The 26,577-nt window shown below is 31.3% G+C and overlaps 1 protein-coding gene across 8 annotated transcripts in view; it reads right to left on the reverse strand.

The window, feature by feature from the left end:
• LOC148229505 (phosphatidylinositol-3,5-bisphosphate 3-phosphatase MTMR4) overlaps positions 1 to 26,577 on the reverse strand; it is a 65,243-nt gene that overhangs the window by 38,407 nt on the left and 259 nt on the right. The gene's annotated exons all lie outside the window — the stretch shown is intronic.

A 26,577-nucleotide genomic window follows, 5' to 3' on the forward strand; every position in this document is an offset into this window, starting at 1 on the left:
CGAAGCCAAATTTCGTCGCAAATCCTGTTTAGGAAACGGTCGTCGGTGATGTAACAAAGCCTCAAAAATATATAATAAGAAGTATAAGAAAAACGTTTCAAGGACTCGATTTGCAATTATGTGGCATCTTAAGAGCTTCATTGCTGGACAATGCTTTTTTTGTTGCATAGCTTAATGATGCCTAAATATAAAATTTAATATTCTCACGTTTAATAGTACATACTGTGAACTGTAGATTGGTGTTATATAGAATTGGATTGATATTTTTCAATATCATATAACATTTTTTTATCAGCGAGGCGCAATAGACGAAGTGTGTAAAGATTCGTTCTACCCATTAATAAAAACCTTCAGATAAAATTCTTTAATAAACATATTGTTCCAAACTAAATAAAATGTAATCGAGATTAAGAAACATTCCTACTGGTATTTTTTTTATTATGAGTAGCAAAACTTCAAATGACGCCGTAACTAAGTGGTAGACTTACTTTGTTCATTATTTATATTAAAGTCAAAGTTCTATTATACGATTTACACAGTGCAAATATATATTATTATTATTTTTAAATACGTTTATTTCAATAATATAAATAATTTTACAGACATACTAATTGTATATAATATACATGTTACTGGTTATATAACCATTTTCGTGTATACGATTAGTTATTAGCTACAATTTGACAAAAAAATAAGAATATAAACAAAGCATTTGTGGTTATAATATAAAAAAAAATTTAAAACCTTTTGCAATTGTTGGTATTTGAACGAGTGCTGCATCGTGGTCAGGTGGTCAAGTTATAACACCACATGCTACAGTTGGGCGCATGTTAACATGCTTTTATGGAACTTGATCTTCAACAGACTCTTACTGACATCTTTGAATATTTTAGGGCACCAAAAGGGATTAATTATATTTTTGATAGTATATTCTTCTAACAGATATCGTTATTATATTTTTTCATATAAAATTAAATAATTAAAAAATAATAAGTGATATTTGATTTTGTTAAAAAAAATCTTTTCCAATATCCTTATGTATTTTCCTAGATCGGTTTATATAAATGTCACACCATAACGAATTCTTATTTAGAATCGATGGCGACAAATTCTAGGATAGTCACACATGTGGTGTTCGTATTCTGAAGTATCATTTTTATGCCTTATGGCATTTTGCAAAAGCCGACAAAGATTTTGCGTAAATTGAATATTTACGACCGAAAAGTTTTCATTGTATTGTATTGGTGAGTGCCAACACAAACTTTTATAATTATCAGTAGCGTAATTTTAATAATATGACAATTTAAAAATTGCGATTATTTGGCACATTTTTCGATCGCGCGCATATATGCCGGCTATACGTGACAGCAGCCGCTGTCCGAACGTCATTCAAGCCGCGAAGCGCGCGGGCATATGAGATCCGCGACAGTGTGTGCGCTTACTCGAAGTCGTAGATCTCGGCCGACTTCAGTGTAGCTTCGGTTCGGACAACTTCCAGAGAGTGTAGTGGAGGCATCAGACACGACATAAATTGAAAAAAAAACACTAAGTCAATAATTAGCGTGCTGGTTTGATTAATTTAACTTTAATTTATTCGCGAGAAAAGCTGAACGCGAAAATAATAATAATTATTAATTATTTTAATTATATGCGGTACTCGATCCCATCACCATCAGATTGGTAAGCAATGATATATCATACTATCATATATTTGTGACTCACTGCGAAAATTATCATATTCTTTTATTATGAATAAACGCTCAGAATATGCTTACTAGACAAAAACGTCGATCGTGCGAATATTGGTTCAATCAAATTAGAATATTGGTAAAATGCCAAGAAAATACATATAATAGAAAAATGCAAGGCCAAGAGGGTATCTAACTACGTAGGTGTATCTAACGCAGTATGGTGGTTTTATTTTTTACATCATTTATACAAGCTTTCTATGACACCGTCATTATAATCGAGCAATATTTTCATTGGAGCATTCAAGGTTTGAGATTCAGTAGCACTAACAAAGACCTAACCGGCATTCCGACAAAGACCATCATCTGACCGGTGATTTGCAAAAAAAACACGCCTACCATAACGAATGCGAGGGTCGCGATTTCGTTTGCCTAAGGTCACCGTGTGCCGCATAAATAATCCAGCGACGAATTAACTTACGCAAAAATAGTTTCAAAAGCAGAAGCATATGTGTGTGATTTATAATATGTAACATGGCGCCAAGGAAAAGGTTTATTTCACCTCGATGGTGTAAAAATGGTAGTTCGCATTCTTCAAAGGCTTATCGAGTATACTATTCGAAACAATTTCAGTATGTTTTTTTAACTGAACGTACGACGACCCACGCCCAAACATAACAATATAACAACATTAAACGAAATTCACGTGTATTGTCAAATGCGATGACGTCACGTGTTTTCAACGTGATGTGAAGAATGGAGATTGAATAGTCACATTTTGTTTTCATATGTACAATGTATATATTTTCAAGACGAGTGTGCGAAAGATGTTAATTCGTAACTAAAAACAATACGAATATGAGAAATGAATTTTAGTACAGGTCCAAAAGAGTACCGACCTTGATCAAAATCAGTAATTTATGATATTAAACAATGTCAATATTTATAAACAAAACACTATGTACTATACGTATAAATAACGCTTGGCATAAGAACACATTTTTGAAACTGGTAGAGGGCGTTTCTTTCACTTCTAACTTGGCAATATATACATAATAAATTAACAACTTAACTCGATCTTTCTTCACCTGCATGAAATCCAGCAAAACCTTGACGGGACAGAACTTTGACATAATAAATCTTCAGCAGTTCCAAATCATAAGAATCCAATCGGAAATATTATGTATCTACTCAAAGATTCATTCTCTCAAAAGCAATGCCTAATTTTCTACAGTGCATATCTTCGACCGTTTCACCTTTTCGAAAAACAAAGCTAATCAGCTTTTCTAGCTACCTCTCAGCTTAACACTTCTAGCATTTTAGAATCTTGATAAGCCTCACACGCGGCGCTAAAGCGATAAGCACCGTCGAGATAATCTCTCTCGCACCGCCGCTATTGGTTCATTCGCCTCGCTTCTACTACGGCGAGCACTATAGGTTATGCACTTTCTGCAGTTCAGCGCCGCGCAAGAGTAAAAGGCTATTTATAGGCCGGCTGCATATCGCAAAACTGACGCTATGTTGGCACGAAACCGAGGCAATCCACTTAGGGTTAAGATACGTGCGAAAGGGTCGAGCTGCGCACGCAACGAGCGGTAAATATTTATCCCGACACAGACATCGAATAAGTTAATAGTACAATTAAAAGAAAATAATACAGTGTTATGACAAGGCATCAAAGTGAAAAGATACTATAAATATTTAATATTTTATATCCATAATAACACGACAATATTTATAAAATATAAAGCAAGTATTAATCAATACGTGTACTCGGTAATAATAAAATAAAATATAAAGAGTGAAAAACCTACTAGGTGGCAAGCTGCATGGGGATGAGATAGTGAGTTAATTTATACACATTAGGAAATTTGTTAGTATTCACCTAGGAGCTAGTTAATTTTACGTAAGTTTCCATAATTATTTCTGTTGTTATTCATTTATTATTATTTATAGTAAATTATAGAAAAAAAATCAGCGATTCTCAACGTTTTATTACTTTTTTGTATTAGTATGTTTTAATAATTTATTTTACATACTCCTATTTATTATATATTATTCCGCTTTTGTGGATTTTTTATATCAATACAGAGGTTCAATATTTTTTATAAAATTAATATTAAATATTATGTTAATTTATTTCGTACTCTTTATTTATTGATATCATTTTCTATATAAATCATTTACAATAATTCAAATTAAAAAAATATTATATAATTATAATATTTTATATTTATTATTTCCTTAGTTGTATATGTAAATACGAGATGTGATAAAAAAAAAATACAGTGAATGATTTTTTATAGCAGCAACTGCTAAAGCTACATGCATTTGAAGTAATAAGTCCGATAGCCTGATCCGTTGAGATAGTCAGTGTCAAGTTTGAACATGATATGACTTGTCAGCCGGCTTCCAAAGCCGGAAGAGTTAGGTAGTGTTTGCCGTGTCTGTCGCATCATAGTTTTGTTTTAAGTTGCAAATTGTGCCAGAGAAGCTCATAAAATGTTAAAATCAGTCTATGGCGATAATGTGGTGACTCTGAAGTCTGTTTACAAGTGGTATGAGCGATTTAAAAGCGGAAATGAGTCGGTTGAAGACAAGCAACGGTCGGGACATCCTTAGACATTAAAAACGTGCAAAATGTTTCAAAAACCGTTCATTCAAACAGACGATTGACTATTTGAGAGCTTACCAAAGAACTGAACATCACATACGGATTCATGCAAAGCATTTGCAAATGCATCGATAATTTGCAAATGAGACAAGTGAATGCGAAATTTGTTTCCAGACTTTTGACTAACGAGCAGAAGGAAAATCATGTGTTAGTTTGCATGGAATTGAAGGATCGACTTGATGCAGATCCGGACTTCATGGTCAAAATTATAACTGGAGATGAAAGTTGGATGTATGGCTATGATCCTGAGACGAAAGTGCAGGATTCCCAATGGAAAACGAGTGACTCTCCTCGCCCTAAGAAGACACGTCAGTCAAAATCGAAGGTCATAGTCATGCTAATTGTTTTTGTTGATAGTGAGGCATAGTGCGATCAGAGTTCGTTCCAAGGGGAACCACTGTAAACTCCGAATATTACAAGCGCGTACTGCAACGTTTGCGAAACGATGTACGGGGGAAGAGACCAGAAAAATGGGCCAATGGCTTTCTCCTTCATCACGACAACGCGTCGTGTCACACCTCGCTTCTGATTTTTGCAAAAAAATAGGTTTCTGTTTGTCCACATCCACCTCACTCTCTACATGCGATTTCTGGCTCTTCCCAAAATAAAAATCGTACTAAAAAGAAAACGTTTTGCCACCATTTCCGACATTGAGAGGACCACGACGAATAAACTAAGGGCCCTTCGGAAACAAGCCTTCCAGAAATGCTTCCAATCATGGAATCAACGTTGAGATAAGTACATAGATAGTCAAGGAGAGTATTTTAAAGGATATTAATTCAAATTTGATAAGCTTATTATTTTGTTTGTAATAAAACTATTCACCGTATTTTTTATCACACCTCGTATATAGCTATCTGGGGTACCTCAAACCAGTGAAAGATCGACCACCGTACATGTACGGCGATACTCCTCAAAAGGTTACCATGTACTAAAAAGATATTTTAAAATAAAAATTCACTCGTATCGCTTGACTCGTGAAAGTTGTGTACATCGTACAGAAATATTACTATATTATTAAAATTATTACTTGAGAAAAATCTATCTTTGTAATAATCTATCAATGCATCGAGTAATAAATTTCAGTAAAATAGTAGAAACAAGTGACAAAATGGGAGGAATATCATTCTACTAGAACTATAAATTGATACCTTCCGATAGGAATAGGGTTGCTAGACCGTCCGAGCTTATTCTAAAATACATATGTCTGGTCCATCATTTTATGATCAAGTAACCATAGACATTATTTATGTATTTACAAGAAATAACGTGAAAATATTAAATATTAGTTATCGAACAACGAATGGAAAGACACGAAGATCTGTATCAAAGCAAGTCAAGAGCATATTTAAAGGCCAAGAATACAAATGTAACGCCGAGAAGAAGAATAATAATTAAAAAGACAATGATAATGTCATTACATCAACAATGAATCATGGAAATCTGGGAAAACTCCGACTCGGTGCATATCAATTATCCACCGTACGACCTTTCCATATCATTATCGACGCTCATGATTGCATATCATAAACCTGTATCCCAATCGCACTAAAAATATCACAAAGTCCCGATATGGGATCCGCACACACGCGGACAACGAATGCAACACAACAACGACAATAACATCATCATCGATCGGCTTAGTGCACACTGCATTTATTTCTATATCGCAGTCACATGACACGGCGTGCCGCGTCAAGGACGGCGGTGGTCGGTCGTGCGTCGAGCTGGCGCCGATCCGCCTCCGATTAGCGAAGACGACGCGTCATCATCAGAAGAAACCCATGTGAATCCAATCTGTTTACGTGTACTTACTATCCGGCAAGCATCGAAGTTCTAGTTATGCAAATGCACGAAAGGCAACCCGAACTTGTTCGGAGTTCGCGTGTCGCCGGTGAGCGAACGAACGAATCGGATTGCTGACTTTTTCAACGGCGCGAAAGTGTTTGTCGTTACTGTTGATAGTGGCTTAGAACTAGTGTTCCTATTTAGATAAGACCGCTGCTTTCCTATTGTTAATTATAATTCTAGTATAGACAAAGAATTTAAAAAATAATTATTTTTTAAGATTAAATATTGTTACTGACTATTCAGACAAATTCGGGGATTCGATCAGAAATATTGATTTGACATAACTTTTTTAATGTTAATTTGAGTAAAACACTATCGAAAATCATGCCAAATTCCTTATATTATTTATATATATTACAGCAATTACCGTACAGCATTATTCAATGAATAGCTAAAATCTAAAAAAAAATCGAATATTAACAACAAGTTTATTGTTTAAGTAGAACTGAATAATTGATTTAAATTTCTTTGAATACATAAATCAACATTTAAATTATCGATTTATTGTTATCACTTGACTCAAAAGCTACATGAACTAGGTTTAAATAAATATTGCTGAAACATTAAATTTCCGTATTTATTCATACATTTTGTTTATAGGAAGCTACACGTAATTTAAATAAACAATTTCTGACAATCCATACGTCTCAAATATATACATACATATATAAAAATAAAAACAATATTATTAATATATAAAGAAAGACCATTTTTTTCATAATATCGTGGAAGACACGCATAACGATAAAATAAACTAAACAGTAATATTAAAAATAGCAAACAAATATTTATACAAAATATAGCATATTTACATTTACTAATAATAAAATTCAATAATAATTATCACTGTATGATTCACGCAATCTCATTAAATTGCAATAAATAATACATATAAAATCCATTTCCGTTTTGTTGCATATGTATGTATGAGCTATCTTGCATGATCTCAACAATGATCTCAAGATAAAGATGCGAAAATTTGGTCTTGTTCAGAAAAAATGATGAACGAACGACACGCCTACGTATGTTATTTACATAATAAAACATATGTATCTGATTCAACACACGGAAATTATTATTAATATCACTGCCAATTAATTTAACTTAAATGTTCACCACAAAAGTAGCAAAAGATGAATTATATTGGAGCATACCAGGGGCGTATATTCAGGGTGTGCTAGGTGTGCGGCGCACACCCGCAAAACCATCTAAAATATAAATTTAGAAATTTAGAAAATTTAGGGCGTAAAGCGACATCATTTTGCATACAGTAGTATGCAAAATTATAAAATTTTAATATGCAGTGTATAGTATGCATTGGTATTTGTCATTCGCTCTGAAAGTTTCCGCGCGACCGCGACACGCTATGTATTACACATGTGGCGCGCCGACCTTGAGTGCGGCGGCTGACTAAAGTAAATTGTTCCGAGATTTAACGGCTGAAGTCGATCTGTCGGCTGGCAGCGCTCAGTAGTAAAATTGGTCTCGAATTTGGTGCGCGTACTTCAAAAACTCTTGCGTCCGTCGCTGCTTTTTTATTACATTATATCACAATAACAGGTCACTCATTTTTTATATTTTGGCGTAAAATAGTTTATTATCTTATTTACATATGATCAATATTTAATTTTCTATTCTAGATTATATTTTTTTATTTACCCCAATAATGATGAAGAATACTGTTGAAGATATTTTGAATAATCCATTTTCAAAAAGAAGTTATGAAATTAAATTGAAGATAATCAAAATTGGCAAACCACGTCCACCTCTTCCCAATTTATTTATGGTTTGCAAGCCAAAGTACTCGAAGTTTATCCATTCGCCATTTTTACACACTGCTATGCTCATATGTTGAATTTAACATTACAACAAGGTCTTTCCAATATAAAAGTGTGCAAATCATTCTTTCAAACTTTAAATGGATTGTCTGCATTCTTTTCGAGATCTTCCAAACGAATAAATGCTTTACAAGAGCTTGTAGGTAGAAGACTTCCTTCTGTTACACCTACAAGATGAAATTATACATCACGGTTAAGTAACACAGTGCAAAAATACAGAAATGAATTTACGGATTTTTTTCGAGACGTCGTGAAAAATTGTGAACTATGGGACCCCGACACTGTAATAAAAGCACGAGGTTTTCTTAGCTTTTTGGAAGATTTTGAAACAAGAAAACTTCTCCACATATTTTCAAACCTTTTTGGAAAAACTGATGTGTTATACAACATTTTACAATCCAAATCTTTTGACATATTATATTTCTGTAAGAAAGTTACCGAAATTTTGCAACAACTCAGACATGAACAGGAAAATAATTATGAAACATTATGGGATTCTTACGTAACGGAAGAAAATTATCCAAGTCTGAGTAATGATTTGCTTGTTGAAGAAAAGCACGCGTTTAGCCAACTATTTAATACAATAGTTGATAATATATGTAAGCAAATTGAAAACCGTTTTTCTTCAATGTCCAAATTGGAATATTTTCACCTTCTGGAGAAAGAAAAATATGAGCAATATAAAGAAAAATTTCCAAATGAATTACTTACCAAACTGCAACAATTCTATGGAGCATTATTTGATTATATAAGTTTAAAAAATGAGCTTGCTGTTCTTTATCATTTACCTAAATTTGCAGAGAAATCTGTTCATGAGCTTGTACAATTTATGAACACAAATAATCTTGAGTCAGATTTTCAGGAAATAGATAAATTAGGCAAACTAATATTAACTCTTCCAAGCAGTACTGCTTCATCAGAACGTTCATTTTCTGCTCTGAAACGAATTCATAATTGTTATCGAAGTACCCAAGGCCAAGAAAGGCTATGTGGCCTTAGCTTGATTTCAATAGAAAAAGGGATCCTTATGGATATTAAAAAGAAGAGCACTTTTTATGACAGCGTGATTGAAAAATTTATGATTAAAGAAAGAAGATTAGATTTTATATATAAATAATTATAAGTTTATGTTTATTGGAAATTTGATATTTTTATATAATAATATTTTAGATTAGGTTTGATGTTTATTTATTTATTTATATATGGGAAAAAGCTGTAAGGCAGTTTAGGCATGTCAAAACCTCGGCTAATAAAAATGAAAAAATGTACGTTTTTTTTTATTTTTTATAGCACACCCAATATTAACAGCCACCGTACGCCACTGGAGCATTCCCGTTTGATGTTGAATTGAGTGCGATTGAAAAGTCACTCGGCATGCTTCGTTTCCGTATTACTATTAAAACTGAATGCATATAAATAAATAGAAACAGAAACAAAGGTACCGCGCAGTGTGTCGGAAGCTTTTGACATGTCACTCGTGTGATAGTTCCAGTTTCCGCAGTCTACTATAGTAGAGATGGACATATCTAAACACCAAGAATTCTACGATTCTTTGTTCGCTTCGAAGTGCGCTGCCAAACGCACTGCTTTGTTTTAGGGCTAATTCGAGAATATATTTCGAATTTTTTATTAATAGACACGTGTATTTATATAGTGTATAAATTAACATACATACAACTGTGGGCAATTGAAAGTTTCATAGATAATATTTCACGAATTCTATTATTAAAATTTATTTTTTCCTTAAAACTTATTCTATTGTATATTTTTATGGTTAAGTGCATCTGAGGTAATAATTCACAAGATCTTTTAACTTCTAAAGCCTCCTCAGTTGCACGTTAGCCTCAGTTATATAAAGAAAATCCCAAAATCATGGAGGGATCTGAACAAATATCGATCACGGTAAAACTAAAAGAATACCATATCTCAAAGAAAATGTTTTAATTCTAGAGATAGCGCAAAGAGTGAGGTTTACTGGTCCTGCTACTCGTAAATTTATTAAAAATATCGCGAAACAGGAATTCTAAAGAGGGTGCATAGAGGTGGTCGGAAGCGTGATTCTGCTCGAGAAGATCGCAGAGTAAAGGATTTCATAAAAAAATATCGATTCAAAACTGCTGCTGAAATACAATCTACTTTAAACTCGAATATTTCGAGACGGACAGTGAATAGACGTATGGTTGAAGCTGGATTTAAAGCCCGAAACCCAGGGAAAAAAAACACTATTTACTGAGAAAATTAAAAAAATCGCCCTGAATGGGCAAAAGCTCATCGCCATTGAACCGTCGAAGATTGGAGAAGAGTGGCTTTCTCTGACGAATCCAAATTTATTCTGTTTGGAGCAGATGGTAAGCGACCGTGCTCTGTAGAAAAGCGAAAGATTTCATCCCTTATGCATTAATCAATTCATCAAGAACTCACTCTATGTGATGATCTGGGAGTGCATGACAGCTTATGGATTGGGTTATGTAAATTTCGTCCAAGTCACCGTGAATGCAAAAATATATAAAATGGTTGTAAAAAAATACTTTATTCCAATCCTTGAAGAACTTTCTCAACATACTGCTGAACCTATTTTTCAAGACGATTCTACGCCATGCCATCGAGCTCGTTCTGCGAGTCTAATTATAGTTTTTACATTCAAACATTCATTAAATTAATCCTCTATCTATTGATTACATAATTCATAGTTAATGGGAATCACATCATTAACATGGCCAAAAAACAATTCCGACCTGATCCCAATTGAAAATTTATGGGCAATCATAAAACAACAATTAAGAAAAAAACGTTAAAGGAGGAGATCTATCTTAAAATAATTGAAAATCTGTATTTATCGATGCCAGGCAGAACACAAAGGCGAAATTACGGCAAAATAATTTTGTTAAGATGTTATATATACAAGATTCCAAATTTTAAATGTCCTCGATATTGCTTTCTATGAATAGAACCAAAAAAGGTCACGCGCACGTGTAGAGTTGGAGGCTCGCCATTATGCACTTGCTGGGACGACAAAAAAATGCACCTTTCCCAGAATTTACGCAATTATACCTTCCTAATTTTATAATACCCGTATTTTTTTAACAGTAATAAAGAAAAAAGAAAGTTAACAATTATAATTATCTATTATAAATTCAAAAACGTGTAAAAAATGCATAAAATAATCAAAATACCTATAAGAACCGCCATGTCAACTTTCAATTGGCGACAGCTGTATACATAACATAAACAGACTTCAAACTAACTTAGGAAACCCGCTATTTTTTTTGCGGATTGTCATCGGAATATTATTATACAAATTCACACCTTCGTGCATTATTCCCCTCGTTTTCTTATACCTAACTAACCTTTAAGTATCTCTACTTCTAGTATTGAATATAAATTATTAAAATACTCCGGTAACATTATTTTCTAACTTATATATCAATACTAAAACATCTATCGTCAATATTTTTTATACAATATATCTAACCATTACAAACTTTCAATCATACTTCTACAACTAGTAAATCAATTTTTATTTAAAACTACTCTCCTTGCCCTATTTATTTTCTTCTATGCCAACGTAAAATATTTTAAGAGCGAAAGATAAAAAATATACTTGAACTACAATTTTCACACTGCTACTTTAACAATAGCACATATTTTAAATTAGACAAAAATAATATTTCTGCCAATGGAAAATTTTAATAAAATCTTGCAAATATATACAATTCTAAAAAGAGGATTACGAGAAGAATGTGTTTCATACAAGATCAATATTTTTTTTAAATATAAAATATGCAGTGTATGTTAATTGTAAAAGAGTAAAGGTCTACAGTTAAAGGTTAAAGGGTAACCCAATATATAAAATATTTTATTTGTTACCTACTTTAGAACGACATTTATTTAAAAATATAATACGTGAATCATTAATTTAAACACAATACCACTGAATATAATTACATACTTTTATTGCAGCTAATCTTACATGCATAACTTGAAACGTTTGCATAATAAATAATAAAGTGCGACTTCAACTATCATATGAGCCATAACGTATCATTATCACACCATTGTGCGCCACAGCGAGCGAAACGTTTTACATACGACGGGAAAAAACACGTGTCCTAGAATGGATTTACCTCGTGACAGTTCTAAGAAAGGGCCGGAAAAATCTTCACGACATCATAAAATAGTTGATATTTAAAACGTAAATAATCGTTAACACCTCGACAGAGCACGTTTCGCGTGGGTATACAAAACAGCTATTCAGCGTACTCGTAAGTCATGCTTTTCCCATTATTCTCGTCGGGTTGGACAGGTGTTTTTTTTTTCATTCGCCGCTATATGCACACATACGAAGCGAGTGAAAGCAGCTCTCAAAGTCGTGGACCTTCTAAACACGCTCGAGTGTTTTAAAATAAAATAAAAATACACATACAACGATAAATATGTACGATGCATGACAAGCAATTATCGAGTCGGCTCCACGAGGAAGTCTAATCCGATTGCCAAAGAAAACTCGAGATTTCCGAGAACGTGTTTATAGACAAGGTCTTCGTTTAAAGGCGACCATGTCACTACGAGCCAGTAGCATAAATCGTTATTATTTTATTTGATAAGACAAACTGCACTTCGCGACGTTGAGTGCACACGCACTCGATCATTCCATTTAGAACATCCTGCAATATTGATTTTTGAATAGCGGACTCGATAGATTGCATAAATAAAATCTCGGTTGTTTTAGTTATACTTAGTAACCTTTTGCTCTCTTTCCTTGTGTATATTAACAGGTCTACCTTTATCAACGTACGTATACAAAAACATAATACTAATTAAAATTAAAAAATAAAACGATAACCTTTCTCAGCGAGGTATCTGAATGATGATAGTATTATAAATATCACTGTAAATGTCTTAATTATTTTTTATGTTGGATGTATGAGATAACTTGTATCAATTAAACAATTATTACTGTATTCAATCGCCTTTGGCGTCACCTGTAGGTCGTTCAAGAGTAATATTTTTCTTTTATTATAATTATATAATTAAAATATTAATTATATAAACGAGATTGACGAATGAAAATAAATTGTATATAAAATAACATAAAATTAAGAATACTGATAATTAAATGAAAACGGCATGAAAAATATTATGATTACATAAAATCTTCATAAAACCGAGAGGTGGAATTTTCGGGCGAAAGTTGTAAATTATTAACAATATTTAATCAAAACAATATTTGAAGTACAGATTGTATGATAAACATCATTGTAACGAAGAATAGATAATTATTTTTGTAGTTGCGTAAAATACACGTGGAATATAATGTCAAGATTCAAGAGGCATTAGTATAATTTCAAAACAAGTAAGCTATTTACAAGGACAGATAAGCAAAGACATTAATAAAAAATCTCATACAAAAGTGATACATATAAAGTCTCAGATATGACAATTCGTACAAACCAGATAGTCAATTAAATTTTTGGTGAAGGAAATTAATTATCTCTATACATATGTATATGATAGAGAAATAATGAAATAATGTTTATAAGCAAACGTATTTTCAAGACAACAAAGTATAATCGCGATTTTCATTTATAAAAAAATTGATAATCGATTGATGAAGAAACGAAATTTTAAATTAAAATGGATTTCTTCGGCTTTGAATAAAAATTTTAACCTTCCCTTTTCGGGTGCAAGAAAAATCTGTGCACTACGGTGATGTACACTCAGTGTGCGTGTATAAAATAAGTGATTTAAAATTAGAAAAAAAAACATAAATATTATTGTGTAATAACTATTATAATAGCAGTAAAAACCGAAAAAATACATCAAAAAGTAACAATTAAGTGCTAAAAATGAGTAGATACGTTAGATATCACATTTTTTCTGTATTAATGCAGAAAATATACGTACAAAAATTTTAAGTTAAAAATTTCTGTACGCGAATATCAATTAAAAAAACTGACAACACTCACACGTTTGACTTTATTGATGTCCGATTTTGTTAAAAGAAAATTTATTTTTGTTTCTTCTATTGATAATAACATATATTTTGATAATCTAATGTAAGTTATAAATATCTCAAATATAAACATTTTATTGGACAAATTCACAAAATAAGATTATATGTACACTAGGTGTACATCACAGTAAAGGAAAGGTTTAAAAGACAGATTTCAGCCGCATACGAGAACTGATACTATTATAAACGTTACCAAAAAGTTAGCAACCTTATTTTTAATTAAAATAACTGCTATTAAATCATGGACGTCATCGAGGGGGCAAAATATGTTTTTTAATATTTCGATTTCATTAAGATTCATAGTATTTTATTAAATCACATACATTTTTCTGGTGTCTGATTTAAATAAGCAATTAAAAAATGCTATTTACTACAAATGAATTACCCTTAACGTATATGTATATTTATTATTTAAATCTAGTAGAGAAACACTGGTGGAATTTTTACCAGAACATATCGGATGAACTATATTTTTACATAGGATATTATTGAAACGTTACCAATATAAAAACCTTAATGCTTTTCATCGAGATTTGATGACACTTCTTCAGGCTAATAATATAAACTAGTATGCTACTCGGAGCATTAAAGATTGGCAGTCACATGGCGTAGAACTAGACTTCCGAGGTTATTGATCAACAACACCTACGAGGAAGAAAACAACTGCCATTTTGCACCGTAGAGAGTATCGAGTTTGACAACCATATAATGTAAGTCTCGATTTACGAGGTCATTAAAATAGTCTTATGATACATATGAGGAAGAGAAACACAATATTGTACTGTGTTATCTTATCGAGTAGGTGCACGTAAATAAATCTACAATCAGATGACGTAATGACCTGCCACCAGGGAAGTAAAATAAACAACGCTCAGACTTAATTTATAAAGGAAAATAAGGCATAATAATAGTGGAGTGTAAACATTAAAAACAACAAGTTTTACTTGTCACGTATACCCAGTGGTTTTCAACACGCATCTAATAGTGGCACTCAAAAAATTTAACGCTTATTATATACATTTATATCAACAATAAAGCGCGTACAGGATTATCAAGTAATATCATTTTATTAAATAAAATGTTAATTTTATTCCTCTTGAGATATTTTAATTATTAATTATTAATCCGATTAAAAGTTTAATATTATTTTATATATATTATATTTTCTTTCAAAATAGTGGGATTTTTCTGAGGTTTCCCTGACCTCCTGAGAGAGCGTGACGATGATCAACAAGTCTCGAGGTGCAAACCACGCCAGTTAACGTCAAGGGACCACCAGACAAACGAATACATTATTTGCGGCCTTGTCGTCGGATAGCGACAGGCGGACCAGCACGTAGCCAGCGACTGTTTACGCACGTACGTAGTCAAAAGTGGGACTCCCAAAAGTAGGTCACGAGGAAGGGTCCGAAGGACCGAATTCGGTCAAGACCTTGGACGGGCGGAGTAGGTACGCCTACCGAAGAAGATCATGAATGAAGCGCGACTCGGTCATCGTACCGCTACCGCTAACGTGCTATGCTATCAATAGGTAACTATGTCAAATGTTCTATTAATACCTGTTATAATACAACATTTTAAAATATCGTTAATTCCAATGCAATATTGCGATAAGCAGCTATCAAGGTCCGTCATATATGATATATACTGTATGTATCACACGTGAGTTGAATATTTACTATTTTTATATACTTATGCACGTAATTCAGCAAAATTTGCTTTTATGGTAAATGAGCGAGAACATCTTGGATAAGAGATAAAACAATGATTGATCTTCACAAACGGTTGAAAGAAGAAAGTTAGAAAGGCAACTTACGAGATTATATTACAATGTTATGATTGACATGTTTGCTAACTTGAATAGCGAACAAGTAAAAATATAGTGTCATGGTGTGAAAACACTACAACTTTTCATACTATCTTAGTCACAATAAACCCTATACCATAGGTTCTCAATTTGTATATTTTTGGACCAATTGGTAAAATTAAAAAATATATGACGTACCACTAGAAAAAGTCTATATACTATTTTTTTCACTATTCTACCTGTAACAATAGAATGTACAACTAGCTGTATGCGTACAAAAGTTTCATATTATACTATAATATGTCCATATAAATACGCAAATACACTATTAGAATAATATAAGAAAAGTTTAAATTATTAAAAAAAAAATTAAAAAAATTAATAGACCCCCCCCCCCCACAATAACACGATAAATTGCGGAGTTGAAATATTTTGGATTTTATATGTCTATAGATTTTTTTTTTAAATTAATTTAACTGTATTTTATTTTAAATTAATTTAATACATCTTTATAATATGTATTTCTTTGCGATATCTTGATACGTTTGCTTTGTTGTTTATTTATTTATAAATTTGGGAAAATTATTTATTTACTTACGTACTTGAATATTTCAAATATTCAAGTACGTAAGTAAATAACTTTTCAGAGTACTTTTGTGAATTATTATTTATTATGGCGCGAGTTATAGCATTAATTTGCTTCTATTTATTATTTAAACGATCAGCTATTATATCTATCGCCGTTTATTGATACATTTAGTTTAACAAATCAGCAGCTTTCATAATTAAAATTATCCATATGCTTTCGATTTTTAAATCAAAAATACCTAATTGCCACATTATTATTTAACCCAAATATTTTTCTTATAAAACCGGATAAAATTACTTAAAAAATAGTGTATGAATTTTTCTTAATATCCTATTTCAATCAATGGATTTTATTTTCACTTTGTATCCAGTTAATATTGAAATTAAATCGTATGAGCAATCGCCATGTGAGCGATCGATTTGTGACTATGTGAGCAATGATCACCGAACCGAAGTTTTATATGAGAAAGATACTCCCATTATTTGAACAATCTGGATAGATTAATATTGAATGAATGTTCCCAACTTATCTAACAAATACCGAATGTCAGAGAGATAATATTATTAAGCGTATAAAATAATAAAATAATGCAACATCAACGTTGCCAATGAGAGATAATTTTAAAATACTGTAATTCTGTGATATTCTTGACATTTCAAGGACTTCCTTGATTTAGTAATATAGAATGTGCCAAACCAGTGCTTTTGGTTTAAATGGTGATCAACGGATAGGTGCCGGTCTACGGATTACTGATTAAAAAACGACATTTATGTATATTGTTATTATTTACTGTCAGTGATTAATGATCGTTAATCTTGCTCGCTTATTATCCATCGGTTGATGGTTATCACTGCTAGCACGAGATGTGAACAGATTTTTTAAAACTATTCCTATGCAATTTTGATACCAACTACACAGAATGAATTATTTGATTATATAATTATTATTTACTATCGTTAAGAAGTAACAAAAAATATTTACTCTTCACTTTTGCAAATATGAAAAGATCAAATTCTGCATGTAAAATTAGGCGAGTCATAAATAGAAGATTATAAAATTTTATGATGCTTTCAAAATTACAATACGCGAGAGTTGTCAATGGCCGCACTTCATAAAGTTTCTGTTAATCCTTTGACTCATAGGTAGTAGTAAACATTTTTTTTATTTTTATAATTAAATACTATTTTAAGAACAAAAAAAATAGTTTATAATATAAATTATAACTCTGTGTATTTACCCGGATTCGAACCGGATAATTTAATGAAAATTATACAAGAACCGGGTAATGAATTTTGTCGGGTATTTGGTTGCCCTAGTTCTGTCATTTTTTCCAACAGAATTCCGTAGCCTTGTCATCACGTCTAAACAACACTACTGGTTGACTTAAAAAATGAATTCACACCGCGCGTAAAAATTATTTATTTTTTATTTCTCCGATAAACGGCGCTCCCAAAGTCCGTTAACCAATTAATTGAACCAATCAACATTCCCAAAACCAAAGCGAACCAATCAAAGAGAAAGGCATACGATTTCATTACCAACCTAAAGCGTTCGGTGGAATCTAGAGCGACATTCGAACACATGATATATGTATATAAACAGTATCAACTTCAGCAAAAAACAAAGATCAAGTCATCAACTCGCTTGTCATTACTACCACCTTGAGTGTGTTTATCATATGGCAGAATGTCCTGACCTGGCGCAACGTTGTCGCATGATAAACATCTGCCATTACGTACGACGAGCGCGTACGTACACGTGAATCGGCGAGCAATAATAGCCGAAGCCTCGGTCACGTGTTCGATTGTATTATAAAATGTATATAAACATTATCGTTCAGGGGAGACCAATTCGGACACGCTCAATTTATCATTTTCCGGAAAAGTTCAACGACAGCCGCTCGATTCGAATTGCAAATCGAGAGGCCGCGGCCTTGGCCCGTCTCAGTTTTCGCGCAAAATTACACGCACTCGGATTTCACCTTGAACCTGGAATCGAGGGAGAAGAAAAAATAAATATAAAAATATGTACCTTGAAAGAAAAGGGACCATGCCCAAAATTGAAATTTTGAGTTACATACCTACATAATTGTGCTATATAGCGTACATGCGCTTTGCGCTCGAAACTTTTGTTAATGATACTCACAATTCATTATTTAACTAAATTATATTTATTCATTGCTATATTTTAAGATTATTTATAAGCTTAAGGCGTTTTTAAAACTCAGAAATATTTATCAAATAAGAATCTTTGTATAAAAAAATCATTATAAAATAAGAGAGTCAGGCATCGTGTCAACTCAAATTTTTACTTTTTCTACAAAAATAAAACATAAATTTGATTTGATTCAAAATGTAGAAATAGTCAGTGCGAAAAAATAATTCAGTCTTCAAAATATATTTTTCTAGTTGCTCATAATTTTCATTAATTGAAACGTTGTTTTTGAAAGCGATATAAGTCTATTTATTCAAAAATTGAGATATTTAACCCTTTGGCCGCGGATGACATTACACAAGTCATCAAGAAAATCGCTAATATGCATTGGGCACCTACATGTGTCATGAACCTTTAAGCCTTGTAAATATATATTTTTTGTATACGGTTGAAAAACACTTAATTTACTGAAATAATATTTAAATAACTTGTGACAGATATAGGTGCATTCCCACATATTAGCAAATTTCGAAATGGCGCGTAATAATATCAGCCGCGGTGAAAGGGTAAAGGGTTAGCGTTTAAAATCAACCTAAACGTTGATGAATTCGAGTAATGATTTAAAAACTATAAACTTGTTAAATTTTATTATGCAATAATAATTAATAAAAATGTTAAAGAAAATAAACGATTTTTTTATAACAAATTATGAAAAATATAAACAATAGCAATTCTAAATTAATTTTATAATTGCAGTTGAATGTATTTTTTAATAATCGAGCATATAAATAAATAACTGCAGTTATATTATAATGAATTTGTAAATAAGCAAGTATGAGAAGTAAATTAGTTAAGATAACTGATAATAAATATTTGTTCTCCTTAACCTTAAATAGTGAAGTCATATTATGATGAATATTAAGTATGTAAGGCAGTAAACTCGTCAATTACATTTATTACGAATGGACTTATTCCAACATTTTACAGTTTATTTTGATTAATTTATAAGTATATTGTGCACCATTGACTATGTGATTATAAATAAAAAAATATTATTATATGACAAACTACTATTAACTATGTTTTGCCTAAATTGGACTACAAACACTTTAAAAAAATGGCTCAATTATTGATTCAATAATAGATCCGGTGTTATTTTCAGAAGCAGGACGTTACCTTTAGCACGTTATGCACATTGTAAACATCATCACGGCCGTATTTTTGTTGCACAAGCGGGGCAAAAATAGCCATGGAAATTGTAAAACAAACAATTCATATTCATATTTATATATTTTTTTTTTTGTAAAATTATGAAGTAATTTTTTTCTATAAAATTTGTATATTTACTTGCATAAACTGGATTTAATTATATTCCTATAATAAATAGTGGTTCACACAAAAAAATTTAAATTTTTAAATATATTTATAAAATCATCTATATTTACAAAAAAAAATGCTTGGCATTCTTAGCATGCACGCTTTTTTCGCTTGGCACTAAAAGGGTTAATTAACAATCAACTAACAATCCACAGTAGTTCACATAAAAAACATGAAATATTATATAACTTAAAAAATATTTTTAATTATAAAATCAGATATGTATGCAGGGCTTTTTTTAAAGCAAAAAAGGTGCCGGAACTCACTTCTTGTCAAGTATTTTATTATAAAAATCATTTAAATTAAATTTAAGGCAGCTTTTCCTATTTATATGAGCGATTTATTTATTTCAAAATTTATTGATATGAACGTGTTGGTCAAAGTTGGCCAAAAAACCCGAATTTTGGTCAATATGAAGGCGCAAAAACAAGTGTTAAACAGATTATCAATGCATTTTAAACATTAAAAATATTATAAAAAAGTGCCGGAACACCGTTTCACCGCGTTACATTACAAAAAAAGCCCTATATGTGTGTATATTTGTCAAAAAAGCACATATCATTTTTAGTGTATACCACCTAAGGGCAGTTAAAGCACATAAGTAAAGGTTTATCGGTTCAATCTGATAAGATGCAAAAAACAATCACGGTAAAAACTTAAATGTTATTTGTTTAATAACATAATTAATAATAGTATTATTTAAATTCCTGAATTTATCGCGATTTTAGAACTAACGATTCTATACTTCGGCAACGATGCTCCTGCCAAGTTTTAATCGCGATGAGTCCTGGAATTTAAGTACTATTAATACTTGCAACCGTTAGAGAAAGATGCACTATTAGAAGTCTATATATTTTATTTGATTGAAAATTTGTTTATTAATTGTCATGACATATAGATAAATCGAATATGTTAAATATATATTATGACAATTGACATAGAATACGAAATCTGATTAGTATGTTTACAATAAATTTATAGGAAAATTTAATTTGACACTAGAGGTTAACAACATCAAAACGGAAAACAAATGGTAGATATTTATAAAACATAAACATTATTTTAACATTATAAAATTCACATAGCATACGTTTACCATTAATTAATTATTGTCAAGAGATTAGATATAATTAATTCTATTATTTTTATTCAAAATTACTTAAATATATAACTAAATAAATTTCGACAGTTATCTTATGTACATAATGTACGGTTATATTACGTCAAATCTGACTAAAATGGAGGGAGAAGGTCATCCAGATTAAGTTATTACATGAATAGATTGTCAATCGCTCACAATACACGTACTGTTTTTTATTGAAGATAATCAGATGCTACATTGTATCGCGATAAGGAGAGTTTATATAATCAATCTCTGTACCATTGCCACAGCTAGAGTTTAATTTAAATTATAAAACATTAATATTATCTTTTAATTGTTTTATTCTGCAGCATTGGCCGAAATCCAAAATTCATTTTATACACTCTCGTAGGTTTGATCCACAATGCCCACAGAATGGAATTATATTCATAAAACTTAAATCAATGGAATCTTTAAAAAGCCAAATCACTTTCTATAGTCGAAACGCAGTACATTGTATGTACAATCTGACATCTACAAGTACGGTTCGCGTCAAAGAAACGTTGGCCAATCGACTCTGGTAGATTCCGGTACACGCCGGAATCCAGACGGCAAACAGAAATTTACTGTACAGACGAGGCCGGGCCCTCAGAAATACCAACACGTGACCGGTCGATGGTTTATGCAGCGTTTGACGTTTCGCGTTGACGTCAAACGAAGGAAACTTTCGTACTTGGTCAGTGAACCGAGCGGCGCTTTGAAAAGCATCTCGTGAGTCTTAAAATAATACAAGACTCGATCGAGGTATCTGTATAAATCCTGTTTCAAAAAAAACTCAAAGTGCTCGTCTTCATACGAATAGACACGTCAACCACAGAGTTACGTAAACGTGAATATTGTCTGATATCCGTACGCTTACGTTAATCGCATACTTTCATAGACGCCAGGAAATAATTATTATACTATTAAATATACGTCCTTTGGAACGAGTATCGTATGCAAATTTACTATTATAGTGTGTAGCATGGTATTTTCACGATTTCATTCATTCATTCATTCGAACGGCTGTCAATAATTATTATAACTATAGGATGTGACGTGGTGCATATTTACTGACGTAAAACACATCATACCACTGTTGCCAGTTTTTTTATATTTATCCGTAATAAATACAAATTGATTGAAAGACATTAATATAAAATAATTTAAAAAATATACTGAAAATATTACACAAATAGTATAATGACTATTTTTAATAATAAAAATATATGTCAAATATGGGTACGATAAAAATAAAAGCATGGTGATCATGTTGTCTTTAAACCAGGACTGTGGAGTCGTTGGAAACTGACTCCGAATATAAAAATTTCGATAAGATAATCTTAAAATATTAAATTGATTTTTAATTATTGTAATAATTTATTTTCATGTATATAACAACAAAGAAGAAAGAACCAAAAATAATTATTTATATTAAAGAATATTTCTTAGGATTAGTGCCGCCCCATTGTAAGTGTCGGCTGTTATTGGACATATAATTAAGTGCATAATAACTTTTGTTTACTTCATATTACCGACTTTGTATTTTTGCATCAATTATTGCTTAAAATTACAGAATACTTGAATCTGTGGATTGATCTATTATATGCAATAGACAAAATGGAATTAAAAAAAAGCAATAAATACACTCGTAAACGGGTATAATAATAATTTGTTCATGTATGAGCTTTCTAATTTTTTTTATAACACTTAATCGTTTATCTAAGAAAGCAAATCGACGTGAAATACTTCTTTAATGCTCTTTTCGACTTTTCTAATCGTTTTATTATGTAAAATTGCCCGAACAGCATTTATTCATAAAACAACTAATCTAAAATTCTAAATAATACTTTCACTGCGTGTTAAAAATCGTTTATACAAAACCAAATTCAATCATGAAATAAATTCTATTTAGATAAATAATAATCAATCTTCCAATTCCACAATTTTACATTTCCCATTAGTGTAATTTTCTAAATCTAACAAAATCAACGTATATAATAAATTGCTGGAGAGTAAATACGCATTTAATTCAATTACAAAATTTCACATCCAAAACACGTGCCTTTATCGCAGATTTCTGTGAGAATCGCCAGATAATGATCTGAGAATTTTTATGAATTTCCGAACGTTGAACCCCCCATAATCCAAAACATTCCAAATTTCTCTCGTGTAACGAGCGTAAAATGCCAAACGTTCGCCGACGAGACTATTGGCACGAATTCAGGTCAAAAAGGCGGCATTAGCGCAATGCCAATATAAAAAATGAATAATCGACCTAGAAAAGGGTTAACGATTACATTAGCATAATTGAGATAAAAACATTTATTATACTCAAAGTATCGCGTGATTATGGTTGAGCGCGACTGATTAACAGCAAACAGGAAGAGCATGTGTGCATGTGTATTTATCGAATGTATACAAAATTAGAGTACCTCTATAATCCAGTCAATGAATACTGAAATAGAATCACAAATCGTGTGATTCTCAAAACGTAACCCATAGAGCTATCTCATCTCAGTTAGATAACTGTTTGTGACAAAACATTTTCATCAAACTGCACAGTATTTTATCACTGTTTATAATTTAATATTCTCATGAGAGTCTACTAAATTACATAAAAGTATTTTTGATATCTTAAAATGTTAAATCCTTTTTTTTAATATTTATAAAATACTACATGATTGAAAAAACTCTGAGTATTATAAATGGATCACTTGAAAATACCAAACATTCTTTCGGCGAAAGCGAGTTTGATAACTCATTCGACTGATTAGGAATACCCCCAGTTTGAGTTTACCGTATCTAATTGGAAATTACAATAATTGTATGAAAAATACTGAAAAAATAAATCATACTCGTACACACTCGTGTGCGTATTGATAATGTTCAAATCCACTTTTATGGAAAGTGAGTTAAGTATAACCAGTATCGCGTTAGTATAACAAGGTCGTGTACAACGAATGTAACACATGAGCAGATTATCTCCACAATCATGCTAGTGTTCGAAAAGTACATTTCATTCATTAAACTTTATCTATATTTATTTAAAGTCATACTCATTTAATAGTGCAATATAATGCCACGTAATAAAGTGATTTCATTCGATGTGGACCTTAAAACAAAGTAATTGCTACATCGTTTTTTTATGTCTATATTGACAATGTAAGCCATCTATGTCAATGCGATAATACATCACGTAATAAGCTGAACAAACAAAAAGGATTCATGAATTATGTAACGGTGCAAAGGTCAAAATAAAAACTGCAATATTGTTATACTGTGGCCATGTATTTTTCAAAGAAATACAAATTATGAAATAAAAACGGTCCCATAGTAAATGAACGATTGGTGGTAGCCCTATCATGGAGCCTGTTTTACGATACTTTCTCTCAATCTTTTCTCGACTTTCATTCCCAATTTGTTATCTATGCATATTATATATTACAAAAACCCGTATCTGCACATTTTTCTTCACTCGCAGTGATATTTTCATCATTATTTCATTAACGCATTTAGCTAATTGTTCAAAACATACATATAAAATATAATATAAACAGAATATAATATTATAATTTATTTCTTAATGCACGAATGTGTTTCTTTATTCCATTGAGGAAGACTGTTACATTTTTATTTTTGCGGATTGTGCTAGAAATATTATTATACAAATTTACACCACAGTACAATATTCCCCTGGTCGCTTTCTTATACATATCTACCCTTAAATTATCTCTATTTCTAGTATTAAATCTATGTACATCTTTCTTTATTATTAAATACTCTGGTAGCATCTATCTTCAATATTTTTTTATATATCCAACCATTCCAAATCTACCAATCATACTTTTACAATTTTAATTGAAAACTACTCTCATTGCCCTATTTTGTATTTTTTACAACATCCTTTTATTAAATTTCGACGTTTGAAAATGTCAGAGATAGTTTAATAAATTTTAATCTGTAAGTTTAGATCTGAATATCAGGAAGTGAAAACTCCAAAAATCGAAAACGTTTCGGAACAAATCTTATTCAACAATTTTAAAAAAAGTTTAATTTATGTTATTATTAATCAAGTGTGCAATAACACGTTAATAAATCAGTAAGATATGAAAACAAGAATAATGGATCTTTTTTAAGAAAAATAATATATTATTTGTAGAATTAGAATTTTAATACAATTTATTTTTTATTTTTACATGGATTTTTTTAAATAATAAAACACTATAATTTGATATATTCTACAGAGTACATGTAGCTTTTCGAGATAACTCTTTGAAAGCAGGCAAAATGTTTGATTCTGTCGAAGGTCAGTCAAATATTAATAACAGAACGCAGTAAAAAAAATTAAATCTAGGCTCTAAGAAGGAAGTGTAACTATTTTATTTTACGAGAAAGTAAAAAAAATATATTATCACAAAAAACTTTTAAAAAAAAAAATCAGCGGCCTGTAAATCAGTTTCTATACAAATATGGGTACTTGTTAATTATATCAGCGCCACGCTCAGAAACCAACTGTTGTGAACATTTGTTTATTTTTGGCCCTAACGTCTGCGAAAAAGAAACCAACAAAGTTTTTATACATATACATACATATATACCTTTAAATATTTTTAATTTATAATTTAAGGATACGTGTCTCTAACTATCACTAATGAATTAAAATAAAGCAAAAATTCATACCATTAGTCCTTCTGATAAGAAACAGCTCACTAATTATAATTAACACAAAAAGCAGTTGACAAAAGTGTCTGAATGTGATTCCAAGGGGCAACTTTAAAATCCTAATGGTAACCCTAATACCCAAGAACCAACCCATTATTTCAATAACAAAAGTTAAGAAATTTGTAGTTAAAAAATATATACATTTTGTGTAATTTGAATATAAGTAAAAATACATACATAATATAAAAATTCCAAAATCGTTTGAAACATGTTGAATGCGGGGTGGTTATCGTTCTACGGCTCACATCGCTATGTTATAATAAAACACATTAAAGTCGAATTATAAACGATATAAAATTGTCACACAATTTGTTATATACGTTTGTAACATATTGTATGATCTATAGTCGTTCGGTGGCAATGTAAAAAACCACAAAATCGATCCGACAGTCGACTTATATAATTGATATCTACAATCAGCTGACGTATAAGTGCATTTCGCACAATGTGCAACACGTTGCACAATTACAATGTATTTGTTATTGTGACATTTGACACGAATCCGTCGATGGCGTCATAACCTCAAAACGATACATTTTCACTTTTGTTATATATATTTTTATTTTCGCGTAAACATCGTCATAGACGTCACGAAAGCGCGATTCATGATTTTCGATCGTGTAGAATCGATTCTTTTGTTTTTGACTGCGCAACAAAAAAACGAAAGGCAAACGCAAAAATAGGTCGGGGTCGATGTCATTTTATCGACCTGGCGCAGGATTCGGTCGTTATTATGGTGTT

This window comes from Plectrocnemia conspersa, unplaced genomic scaffold, assembly GCF_051122295.1.
Source record: "Plectrocnemia conspersa isolate PC_06_02 unplaced genomic scaffold, ASM5112229v1 ptg000011l, whole genome shotgun sequence".
In the NCBI taxonomy this organism is placed as follows: domain Eukaryota; kingdom Metazoa; phylum Arthropoda; class Insecta; order Trichoptera; family Polycentropodidae; genus Plectrocnemia; species Plectrocnemia conspersa.